Source organism: Lichenostomus cassidix, chromosome 28, assembly GCF_008360975.1.
Source record: "Lichenostomus cassidix isolate B80296 chromosome 28, HeHo_3.0, whole genome shotgun sequence".
NCBI lineage: Eukaryota > Metazoa > Chordata > Aves > Passeriformes > Meliphagidae > Lichenostomus > Lichenostomus cassidix.
The window spans coordinates 1-12,953 of NC_139508.1; the positions used below are offsets into that span (position 1 = coordinate 1).

At 50.0% G+C, this 12,953-nt stretch overlaps 3 non-coding genes across 3 annotated transcripts; all 3 read left to right on the plus strand.

The window, feature by feature from the left end:
* The first annotated feature begins 8,911 nt into the window (after positions 1–8,911).
* On the plus strand, positions 8,912–9,101 carry LOC146426003 (U2 spliceosomal RNA). The gene has a single exon (XR_014846319.1). It is a non-coding gene; the product is annotated as a U2 spliceosomal RNA (small nuclear RNA).
* A 1,476-nt stretch (positions 9,102–10,577) lies between these two features.
* Positions 10,578–10,768, plus strand: LOC146426004 (U2 spliceosomal RNA). Its single transcript, XR_014846320.1, has one exon. It is a non-coding gene; the product is annotated as a U2 spliceosomal RNA (small nuclear RNA).
* Positions 10,769–12,089: 1,321 nt separating this feature from the next.
* LOC146426005 (U2 spliceosomal RNA) lies at positions 12,090–12,280 on the plus strand. The gene has a single exon (XR_014846321.1). It is a non-coding gene; the product is annotated as a U2 spliceosomal RNA (small nuclear RNA).
* Positions 12,281–12,953: the final 673 nt, after the last annotated feature.

Genomic DNA, 12,953 nt, shown 5'->3' on the forward strand with positions numbered 1-12,953 from the left:
AAAAAAAAAAAAAAATCAAAACCCTTCACTCTCAAAAAAAAAAAAGTCGTATCATTAACCCAAAACACATTTATTGCCTGACCCCTCCCTACCCTTTTTTTCTTGTTGCAGGACACTACATTAATACCTGCAAAAAGAAAAAAAATGTACAAAGCCTTCCACATTGGGTAAATTCATATCATTTCTTTCTCTCCTTTAGCAAGTCAAACCACCTGCTTCTACAGCACTTCTGAACTCCATTCTGACTCTTGGCAAGAAATTCTTACAGGCCTGACATTGTGGCTACAGCTCTGTGATGATCCACATGAAAGGTGGGTGCTTTCTTCAATTATCCTTTCTTCAATGCAACACTTCCTTTTTACTATCTATCTAGGTCATCTCCTTCATTTTCATAACTATATTCGGAAGGCACTGTGTACTGGGCATTGGCTATAAATGTCCACCCAGAAAGGTAGACAACAGCTTTGCTGCAAGGCAGATAATCTTTTCAATATTCCTGCAAGAGCTGGCTTGCCTGCATTTGGTAATTATGGAACATGCTTCAGCTACTCCAGTGACAACACGTGAACAATTACTTCTTACTGATAGTGAGGCTCAAAAACGACACTTCTGAAGCAACAATGCACTGCAGGCACCTGGACACATGTCCTTCCCTAAGGAAAAAAAACTCAAAGTTCTTTCCCTCTTCCCTGGCTTGCTGGTACCAAGCACAGAAAACTGCACCTGAGGGAAGCTTGGAAGCCTGTATCCTCTGACATTTTGCACTTGGTTAGAGCTTTTTATTCATACCTCTGCATACTTCTGAAAATTACAGTTCCTCTTTTACAACATAGCCAATGTCCACACTTACCTAGAAAGAGGCACTGGGATTTGTTTTCTGTAAATTCATTCAGGAAACTCCTTGTTCTTTCTCTCTCTCATTCATGGCCATAGTTTCCCAAAGAATATTTAGCAGGGCCTTTTTGCTTTGATACCCTCTATTTCATTTCCATTTCATTCTCTAAATTCTTTACATCCTGAAACTTTTTCTAGTACGTGGAAGAGCACAATCATAAATGGACAACAGAAAAATTGTAGAACTTCCCTAGCTCAAGATGTTGTTTTTCACTCTTTATCTATTTGCTCTTCCCATCTCATAGCTGCTCTTTTCCATGCACCTTTAAGGGCCTGCAATTCTCACTGCTGCAGAAGGACTTGTGAACTGCTGCTTCCCTACCTTGCTCATCAGAGCACGGAATCCAGTCAGAAGGTGCCGGTCCATCGGTGCACAAACCACCAGGTATGGCTAGAAAGAGTAGAAAAAATTCATGAAATACTTTCCCTTGGAGAACAGTTCTCATGCTTTGCAAATCTGGGTTCATACATAGAAATATTGGCACATCAAGTCTGTATCAATTTCAATACAGAACAGCATCGCTTTAAACTCTTGAAAACTTCAGGGTTTGGTTGATGTTGCTACCACTTCCTACATTACAAATGTGGCTATGCTGACCTCAAAACTGGTACACATGTCTCCAAATATTTTATCTAATACTGGACAGTACATAAGGTGCTTAGCCTTATACCTGCACATGCTTATTACCTGTGTGTGAACTGCATACCACGTGCATAGCCTGCAGAAATACACTTCAGGATTAATTCTGATTCGTAAGGCTCCGTTACATGAGCCTTACAGAACTGCACCTCATCAATTATCCATGTACAGAAATTTGGCTTTCAAATGGCCTAAGAGAAAAAAAAATAGTTTTGCTAAGTCTTTCAATGCCATGTTAAAGGAATAACATATCTCATGTTGCTGAGGAAACAATAACTGCAATAACCATCCTCCCCTGTTCCCTGTATGACACACTGAAATATGGTTCAGAAGGTTTACTTCAACCACTGTAGGAAATGCCACACAGCTCACATGGTGGCCGATTCTCAGCCTCTGTTCCACTCACTGTACCATTCGGCCAGATCAGAGAGAAGCAAGTAAAAAAAAAAGTAAAAAAAGTTTAAAAAATATTATCCCAAAGGGAACATTTGCAGGTGGTGGTTGTACAATTGTTCCATCTGAACATGTGGGCAGCCCAGGCCACGCTTCTGATAGAACTGTTTGGTGTGGATGAACTCATGTCACTGTGACCAAAACATATGAGCAATACTTTGCTTCCCTTTATGCAATTAACACCTCTCTGGTCACCACAGTTCTGGTATTAGGTTAGCCTGAGATGCTGCAGTCTGACAGAGATCCTTCTCAAAACCTAGGGAGAAAACTCAGGTTTATATGTCAGCACCTTCACTGTTGACTTCTTTAGAATTCAGTGGCAAGACGTCATTCATCTATTTTTCTTATTTGCCACGTAAGCCACACAAGATATTTATTCTTTGAAATAGGACTCTGACATCTCTTCCCTGAAAAGGTTTTCATCATTGCTCATAAGTGTGATCTCCCTCCCTCTTCCTGCTGATCAAACCTGGCTCAAACCACTGCCTCTTTTCAACAGCTAGCACACACTGGGCACAACACACCCAGGAGTCCAAGGCCAGCCTCAGGCCGACCTCCTAGCAGCTTCTGTCTGGCACAAATCCTGACATTTGCACAGCTTTACAATACAAAATCCCACATTTCCCCATGGGAACCTGGGGGCAACAATGGCTCTTTTCCATGGGAATGGCACATCACCACTCTCGTGTAAGATAGGCAGTTTGGAGGAATCCAAGTGCACACAGACCTCTGCTTCTTTACACCTTTCATCTGACAGGATTCCTGCAGCATGCACACTTTTCAGGTACAATACCACATTTGGAACCTGGCTGCAAACGGTGCCTCTTTTACACACGTAACAAACTTTTCCACCCTTCTGACCTGCACACCGTGGCAAATGCCTCCTCACATCATAAAAACCATCTGACAACACTTCATAACGAGCCTCAAGATACACTATATCGCCTCTGTGTTACCTCACTCCACTCAGTCAGGTTTTCTGGGAAAAAAAAAGGACTGTTTGAACCTTTTACAAACCTGCTGTGGGACTAAGAACACCAAGCTATACTGATAGCAATCATAACAATCCATTCTTTACATTCATTTCAATTATTCACTACCCACAACAACACCTGTAACTCCTGCTTCAGGACACCACATCTATAGAAATACTGCACTACTGATATTAAAGGAAGCGAGGACAATAACCACATCAAATCTCTTCTTCCCCCACAGCAATGACCGTGGCCACATCTCCTTTGCTCTACCTCGAGGACACGCTCTGGGGAGTACCTGACAGCATAAGAGCTCTCAAGAATCTTCACCACTGTCAAGACAGCCACTTGACCCCAATGAATGCAGGATCTCCTGCAAGGACTGATGCTGCCACCACTGCAGCTTCTCTGCTTCCACACGGGGAACCCGGCAGAGCATGGCCACAACACCCTCTGCACGCTGCAGCTGGCCACAGCAGGGCAGGGTGGAGAGGGAGGCAGCAGCACTTTGGGGAGGCGGCAAAGAAAAGCCAGGAAGAACGACCTCTGAGCCAGGACGAGGCCAAGGCCCGTGGTGGCAATGACAGCAGCAGTGGAACTCCCCAGCAGCAGTGGAACTCCCCAGGTAACCGGTGGCAGCAGATGCACCCACGATAATCAAAGCGCTCTGGCTAACTGACCTGGCGCCGGGTCACCCACGACCGTACCTCCAAACTGACCCACTGTCACCACACCCTGCTGTCTAACTGCCCCAGCACCAGATCACCCACGGCCATACCTCCAAACTGACCGACTGTCACCACACCCTGCTGTGTTTGGCAGCCTGGTGCTTTTTTCCGTATCTAGAATGTGAAATTTCCAGACAAGGAGGTTGCTTTTTCAAAATTCTACATGTGAGGACGCTCCAGTGCTTTTCCTCAACATGAAAATTATGGCTTTTGGATTTTCTTTATGCCCCTGACAATCTGCACACTTTTGGATTCTGGCTGCATCGGTCTGTGCGCTCTATGAAAAACATTCTACTGTTTGGACCTTCTGAGAAACGGAAATCTTCCACTATTTATGAAGCGATACAACGAAACCTTTTCTCAAAACTGTTTTCTTATTCCCACCCCCTAAACTTTTATATACTTACACTCATCTATTTACATTATATCTATTTGCACTTATTATAGAGAAAATACTTACAAATCCATTGACACTTACGGAACCTCTCCTAAGACACAAGCCACATATTTACAATGTTCAACTTGTATATTTTGACAATTCAATATTACGTCAGACTTCTACACTCTAACCTTACACATCTACTCATATCAAACCTCTCTTTACATTAATATCTAATATCTGATTAGACTTTGTACAGAACAGCTAATAGATCTATTTATTCTTTTTTTACATTTTGTCCTATATATCATCCTGCCTTATAAGTTAAGCTCTTTAATTGGTTCATTTATATACACAACACTTGTGTTTGCACTTTAAAATCTTCTATCTGCTTTGGCCTTGCATGGACAAGCTTATGCAGGACACACATTACTCTTTCTCTCTCTGCCTCATCTGCATGCTGCCCCAAGGAAGATTTTACAATAGCATTTTCCTTTCCTTACCTACACTTTAGCTCCATTTCATACCCTCCGTTATTCAAATCCTAATACTTTTCTTACTGCCTACAAGATCACTGTCATAAAGGAACAGCAGAAAAATGACAACACCTCCCTAGCTCAACATTTCTTTTTCCTCTTTTCCTAATTGCTCTTCCCATTTCACATGTTGCCTTTTTAATGCATGTTTAAAGGACTGCAATTACCACTGCTCCAGAAGAATTTGGGAAGTGCTGCTTCTCCCTCTGGCTCACCGTGGAACAAAATCCAGACGCGAGATGCCGCTCTGTAGCTGTAGAAAACCTCCGGGTATTCATACAAACAATACACTAAATAAATGAAATTCTATGCCTTCAAAGAAATTCCCCATGTCTGTAAAATCTAACAAAATACATTAAAAAACTCTCCTGATCAAGTATGTATCCATTTCAATGCTGAACAGACACACTTTGAACTTTTAAAAACTTCTGGCTTTGGTGCTACCCCTTCTTACATTACAAAAATTGCAAATTCTGACCTCAAATCTGGGTTCTGGGGGATCACGGGCAACTATACCACGGCTGTCACCAGCCCAGATCCTACCTAGGCCCGTATGGGATATAGGTTCACCTTGGGGTTAGACACAGCTGCCCTGGCAAAAATTCCTCCTGCAGGCACAAGATTACATGGCAGATGTTCTTAGGCACACTCTGAAAGCGGTGGGTTTGGATGGGACTCTGGGATGCAGACGGCTGCATCACCAACTGCCCTCAGTACCTCTCACTCATCCTTCCTTTCAGCTAACGGGCCACGGCCCCCCACCCGCTCCACAGCCCCCTACAGCCCTGTGGTGCCAAGTGCTGCCCTGGACAACACGACACCTGTCAGCTCTGGAGCCCAAATCCTGGTTTTGTAAGCCTGTGGTGGGACTCGGCAATAGGGACTGGGGGCTGCACCTCTCCTGGGGTGACCTTCGGCTCCACTAACCTTGTGTGCTAACAATTCACATGGTAGCCAGGACTCTGCCCGTGGCCCACGGGTTCACCCCCCATCCCGGTTAGGGCTCACTGCTCCATACCCCACCTATCCTGGACATGCTCTCACTCCCCCAGCAGAGGCACTACCCTGGGGCTCTGCACCCTGTACACATTTACCTGTATCTCTCTGACATCCCCTCCTATGCCACCGCCAGCAACCCGCCTTGGGACGGGGCTCTGTCTCCCACACCCTTCTCCCTTCTGCTGCTCCCCATGCCTCTCCCACAAATGTTTACTAATGCATTCTATTGCTGATCAAACAGAGAAATAATTAACACATTCACACTTTTCATTAGGAGTTTATTTATTAAAGGAATCATGGGGAGTAATAAGCTAAAATAAATTGCATCAGCCTGCGCTTACCACGCAGCTTTTCCTTGCTTCATAAGGTGATGCTGAACTCTCTCAGCAGGACTAAAAAATCCAGCTCTCCAGTTTAATAAAAGCCACCTTAGACCCACTGGGCCCAAAACCGTAACAAATGGCACACTTCTTTTAGAGAGCTCTGCAACTACTCACGTTGGATACTGCTTTGGGGACTGCAACAATGACAGTCTTGCCATCCTGGCAAGCTCTGGCTCTGAACAGCCTGCTGCTGGCAGCTCCTGCAGCCAAAATTTATCCAGGCCGGTGATGATTGGCATCTTCAGCACCACCTTCGTGCCACCCTAGGCAGCTGAACCGGGACACCCAGGACATTCCAGGCAGAGGTCCCTGCAGAACCATAAAAATCATTCAGTGCTTTGCAAAGCAAAGCTCAGAGGGATACAAGGCATTTTTCAGGAAAACCAAACAAAAACCCAGAAATTTTAGTGACCGAAGAACACACTTTTTGGAATGCAACTGCAGCCCGGCTCGTACCGAACGCTACACCTATCCACACTTTTAAGGGTGTGGAAAATGCCTTCAAAAACAGCTTATCCCATGACCACCTCCCACTGACAGGATCCTTGGGGCAACTCTTATATTTTTGCATGTTCAACTGACAATAGGAAAACAGGACAGGTGTTTGGGATTTCTCTGAGCACAGTCTAGCAGCTCACAATACCCTTTGGGCTTTTACTTTGGTATTTTTATAACCTGGGGTTTTAATTATTTTCTGACCTGTGCTTGTCATGGGCCTGCAGCATCCTAGTCCAGCCTCTTGGCTTCATTTGCCTTCTTCCACCGCATTTATCCTAGCATGGAAACTGCTAAAAAGCACAAAACAATGACACACGCTTCACACTTCAAACGCAAATAAATTACAATTACGAAAAATCTCGCTGCCACTTTTCTAAACTATTCATCACAGACCTTAGAAAAAGCAAAGGTGATCTGTCCCTGACAGGACCCCGCTGGGACACTGTGGTGGTTTTGATTGGCCCAAAACATCAGCGAAGTGTTTTTAACATCTAAGAGAAATTTGAGCCCCTCAGAAGCTGTTCTAGTAGGCCTAGGGAGGTGTCTGAGGGGTGGGGTGTAGCACAAAAATGGCTCCTGTGTGTCCTGAGTGCAAGTTCTGGAAGTTTTTACATCAAGTCCAGCAGAGCCAATCTCTGATGGCTCTGAAAGTAATAGACATGCTGCCGGCCAAGTTTGGGCCAATTAAAGGTGCTAGTTACGCCTCTGTGAAAACATATTTAAAAAAAAGTCAAAACAAAGCAGGCGCGCACTTCTTTCACTTTGTAGTTGGAGGAGGAGGAGGTGCAGGTGAAAATATGTGAGGGAGAACAGCATAGAAAGTGCCAAAGTCAGTGAAGAAGGGGGGAGAAAGAAGTGCTCCAGTGCTTCCGGCACCAGAGCTGAAACTTTCTGCTAGCCGTAATAGAAACTATGGGGGAGTCAGAAATTCCTCCTGCAACCCATGAAATCTGTAAAGATGCAAAAATACACCCACAGCTCTCTCCAGAGGAGGAGGTAGATGCCTAAAAAAGACTGTAAACCAGTGGGAGTCTCATCTAAGAGTTAAAACTGCAAAAGGCCTTAACTGAGAGAGATAAGCCTTGCTCCTGGCATAGAAGCAGCCTAACCTCAGCTCGGGAGAGTCTGCACAGCACCTTATAGACAAAAAACTCATGTTACAACAAAAATTCGGGCGGGATGTTGCTCATGAGATTGGACCCACACCAAAGAAGTTCCTAGAGGACTGTCTCTCGTGAGAAGGACCCCTGGCTAAGTAGAAAACCTCTTTTCCTGATTAAACTAACCAGAAGACCCCTCAACCTGCCCCCTGTCTGTGTTGCTAGTTTGCAAAGAGAGAAAAAAGGGGGGGGGGTGAGTGCAGAGACTGCTTCTTAAGAGGGTAGGGGTGAGAGCAGAAAACTGTCTGAAGAGAGAGAAAAACAAGCAGAGATAAAGAGTATTTATAGTAGAAAAATTGTAGTAATGAGTAAATTTGAAAATCTGCTCTGTAAACTGAAAAGAGACCCCACACCCTGCCCCCCCCCCCACCTGGCTCGTGGATTGTAGAGGAGGAAAGGGGGTGAATACTGTAAGTTCGTAAGAGGGAGGGAGGGGTGTGAACAAAATAATGTATAAAAATATATTTTTACCTTACATCTATCCTCCAATTCTGTTAAGTAATTAAACACTTTTTGCAACTTTAAGCTTAAAGCCTGTTTACCCTTTTTCGTGCGTCCTCCTGGCAAGGGTCCTGTCTCAAACCCACAACAGACACCCGAGCAGGCTCAGCGGGGCGCGGGAAGGCAGGCGGCTTTGGGGACGATTCACAGACACGCTGCCGCTGCCCGCAGGGACACAACCCGCACCGGCAGCTGCGGCTCCGCTCCCGCCCGCCCCCGCGGCCGCAGTGCCTCCCCCGGCGCCTCCCCCGGCGCCTCCCCCGGCGCCTCCCCCGGCGCCTCCCCCGGCGCCTCCCCCGGCGCCTCCCCCGGCGCCTCCCCCGGCGCCTCCCCCGGCGCCTCCCCCGGCGCCTCCCCCGGCGCCTCCCCCGGCGCCTCCCCCTGCGCCTCCCCCGGCGCCTCCCCCGGCGCCTCCCCCGGCGCCTCCCCCGGCGCCTCCCCCGGCGCCTCCCCCGGCGCCTCCCCCGGCGCCTCCCCCGGCGCCTCCCCCGGCGCCTCCCCCGGCGCCCCCTCTTTGCCGGGGCGGAACCCGAATGCGGACGGGAGGGAGAGCCAGGGGTGGGGCTGTGCGGATTCAACAGTCACAGCACAAAGGGGCTGCTCGGAAGGGTGGCTGTGAGATTTGCGGGGTTCCAGGGCTCTGTGCTTGTGAGGCGCGGGCAGGGGAGCGCGGAATGCAGCGTGGGAGGAGCTCGGGAACAACGCGAGGGCGGTGGGCGAGTCAGGGGCGAGAGCGGGTGGGGACCGCCTTTGGAATTCCCTGTGTATCGTTCCTCGCCTTTTTGGCTAAGATCAAGTGTAGTATCTATTCTTATCAGTTCAATATCTGATACGTCCTTGATGGGAGGACTTTATATTACAGGATTTTTGGGCTCGGGACTTGGATCCGGAGCTTGCTCCCTCCGCTCCGCGCGTGGTTCGGGTATTGCGGTGCCTCCGGGAACGGTGCACCCCGCCGGGGACCTCTGGTCGGTTAAAAACACATTTAAACCCGAGTAAACGTGATTATCCGCAGTTAAGGGTAAACCGCAGCTCTCCGGACCCCTGAGAAGCTGCCAAAGCTCGGGCGGCTGTGATTCTCTCCTCCCTGCCCCTCGCAGGGTGCCGCGAAATGGCGGCGCTTCCCCCGTGCTTTTGCGTGCTATTTGGGTTAAACTCCGGGATCTCGCCGCTTTCTGAGGGGGTTTCCGATTTATATCAGGGTAATAGAGGACATTAATGTCATTTAAATGAATCTGGGAGGGGATTTGGGGCAGTTTTGTCACATAAACACGTGAAGGAGGTGAGCAGCGAGGCGGGGGAGCCGCACGGCTTTCTTTTTGCAGCTCTTTGACCGCGGATGTTTCTACGATGCAAATAAAAATCTCAATTCTTTTTAAAAACACCGATTTTGTTTATTTGTAAAGTAAAAAAGGCGCAGAGCTTCATCACAGCCGCTTCGGCAGCGGCTGGGAGGTCCTGGGGTGACCTAGGAGATCCCGGGAGTCCCCAAAGCCGGAAAATTCCCTAAAGCCCCTCCCGACCTTCCCCGGTTTCCTCAGCAATTTTGGGGGCGATGTGACAATTTTGGGGGATTTTCGGGCATTCCCCGCGTCCTGCCCGGGATTTTCCTCCTCCCCTGCTCTTACCGCAGCCCCGAGGGTCCCTCTGCTGCCCCCGAAAAGCCTCAAAAAGGGGCAAGAAATCCCCGATGCCCGCTGTCCCGAACCCGCCCGGCAGAGCGGCGTTGGCCCGAGCCGCGCCTCATGAGGGAATATGGAAATTAGAAGGGCATGGGCGGGGTTTGGGGGGCAGGAGTGGTTATGCAAATGAGAGAACGCCGGGAGGGAGTGGCTTCATGGGAGAAAGGGGCGGGGTTATGCTAAATCGGCATGACCTCATGCACGAACGGCATCTTGGGAGAAATGGGCGGGCTTATGCTAATTTAGATTACCTCATGCCCGAGGTGCATCCTGGGAGAAATGGGCGGGGTTATGCAAATCGGCATTACCTCATGCCCGAGGTGCATCCTGGGAGAAATGGGCGGGGTTATGCAAATCGGCATGACCTCATGCCCGAAGTGCATCCTGGGAGAAATGGGCGGGGTTATGCAAATCGGCATGACCTCATGCCCGAGGTGCATCCTGGGAGAAATGGGCGGGGTTATGCAAATCGGCATGACCTCATGCCCGAGGTGCATCCTGGGAGAAATGGGCGGGGCTATGCAAATTTCAGAACTCGCTCAGCAAACGGCACCACGGGAAACTGAGGCGCGGTCACGAATTTTTGGGGATTTGAGGCTCAGCGCCGCAGCAGCGCGGGCGGAAAGGGGAGCAGGCGAGCGGGAAAGGGCGCGGGAAGAACTGGCAAAGAGCTGGAGGGCGGAGAAATGGTCGCCGTGAGTTGTGCGTGAGGCGATCGGGGTGCGGGCGGGAGCGCGGGAGGCTACGTGCATCGCTTCCCGGCCTTTTGGCTAAGATCGAGTGGAGTATGTGTTCTTATCAGTTTAGTATCTGGTGTGTTCTCGATGTGAGGACTTTATATTAAACGGAATTGTAGGCTCGGGAATTAGGTCTAGAGCTTTTGTGTGGCTCTCCGCGCATCGTCCCGGTATTGCAGTGCCTTCGGGCGTAGTGTACCCCCGGCGGGGACCTTGGCTTGGTTAAAAACAGATTAAAATCAGAAATAGTGAGAATTGCCGAAGCTGTCCCCCACTTTCGCCCACCCTTTTCTGCTAAAAAACGCTTCTCCGCCTCCCGAGCGGCTGCCAGGCTCGGGCGGCGGTGATTCCCTCCCCTCGCAGGTGCCGCGAGACGGCGGCGCCTCCCGCGCGCACTCTTTCGGGTTAAACTCCGTGATTTCGCCGCTTTCCGGGTGAGTTTAAACTTTTTCTGAGGGAAATAAAGGATAATAATGTTGTTTAAATGAATCGGGGAGGGGATTTGGGCAGTTTTACCAAATAAATCCGTGAGGGAGGTGAGGAGCGGGGCGGGGAGCCGCGCGGGTCTCTTTTTTGCAGCTCTTCGATCGCGGATGTTGCTACGATGCAAATAAAGATCTCGATTCTTTTTAAAAACACGGATTTTATTTGTGAGGTAAAATAGGTGCAAAACCTCATCGGAGCCGCTTCGGCAGCGGCCGGGACGTCCTGGGGGTGACCTAGGAGATCCCGGAAGTCCCCAAAGCCGGAAAATTCCCTGAAGCCCCCCCCCGACCCTCCCCGGTTTCTTCAGCAATTTTGGGGGCGATGTGACAATTTTGGGGGATTTTCGGGCGTTCCCCGTGTCCTCCCCGGGATTTCCCCTCTCCCCTGCTCTTACCGCAGCCCCGAGGGTCCCTCTGTTGCCCCCAAAAAGCCCCAGAAAGGGGCGAGGGATCCCCCGACCCCCGCTGTCCCGAACCCGCCCGGCAGAGCGGGCCGGACCCGAGCCGCGCCTCGTGAGGGAAATGCGAATGAGTAGGCTATGGGCGGGGTTTGCGGCGGCCGGGGGAGGGGGGGCGTGGTTATGCAAATCGGCATGACCTCATGCCCGAGGTGCATCCTGGGAGAAATGGGCGGGGTTATGCAAATCGGCATGACCTCATGCCCGAGGTGCATCCTGGGAGAAAGGGGCGGGGTTATGCAAATCGGCATGACCTCATGCCCGAGGTGCATCCTGGGAGAAATGGGCGGGGTTATGCAAATCGGCATGACCTCATGCCCGAGGTGCATCCTGGGAGAAAGGGGCGGGGTTATGCAAATTTCAGAACTCGCTCTGCAAACGGCCCCACAGAAATTGAGGCGCGGTCACGAATTTTTGGGGGATTTAAGGCTCAGCGCCCCAGCAGCGCGGGCGGAAAGGGCGGCAGGCGAGCGGGAAAGGGCGCGGGAAGAGCTGGGAAAGAGCTGGAGGGCGCAAAAAAGGTCGCCGTGACTTATGCGTGAGGCGAGCGGGGTGCGGGCGGGAGCGCGGGAGGCTGCGTGCATCGCTTCTCGCCTTTTGGCTAAGAAGAAGTGTAGTGTTGGTTGTTATCAGTTTAATATCTGATCATTTATCGATGAGACAGCTCTATGTTAAACGCGTGTTGGTGCTCAGCAGTTAAAATTCGGAGCTTGTTGTTTTCGCTCCGCACATCGTGCCGGTGTTGCGGTGCCTCCGGGCGTAGTGCACCCGCGCCACTGACCTTTGGTTGGTTAAAAACAGATTAAAATCAGAAATAGTGGGAATTGCGGAAGCTGTCCAGCACTATCGTCCACCCTTTTCTGCTGAAATAACGCTTCTCCGTCTCCCGAGCGGCTGCCAGGCTCGGGCGGCGGTGATTCTCTCCCCTCTCCCCTCGCAGGTGCCGCGAGACGGCGGCGCCTCCCGCGCGCACTCTTTTGGGGTAAACTCCGTGATTTCGCCGCTTTCCGGGTGACTTTAAACTTTTTCTGAGGGAAATAAAGGATAATAATGTTCTTTAAATGAATCGGGGAGGGGATTTGGGCAGTTTTACCAAATAAATCCGTGAGGGAGGTGAGGAGCGGGGCGGGGAGCCGCGCGGGTCTCTTTTTTGCAGTTCTTCGATCGCGGATGTTGCTACGATGCAAATAAAGATCTCGACTCTTTTTAAAAACACGGATTTTGTTTATTTGTGAGGTAAAAAAGGTGCATAACCTCATCGGAGCCGCTTCGGTAGCGGCCGGGAGGTCCTGGGGGTGACCTAGCAGATCCCGGGAGTCCCCAAAGCCGGAAAATTCCCTGAAGCCCCCCCGGAACCTCCCCGGTTTACTCAGCAATTTTGGGGGCGATGCGACAATTTTAGGGGATTTTCGGGCGTTCCCCGTGTCCTCCCCGGGATTTCCCCCC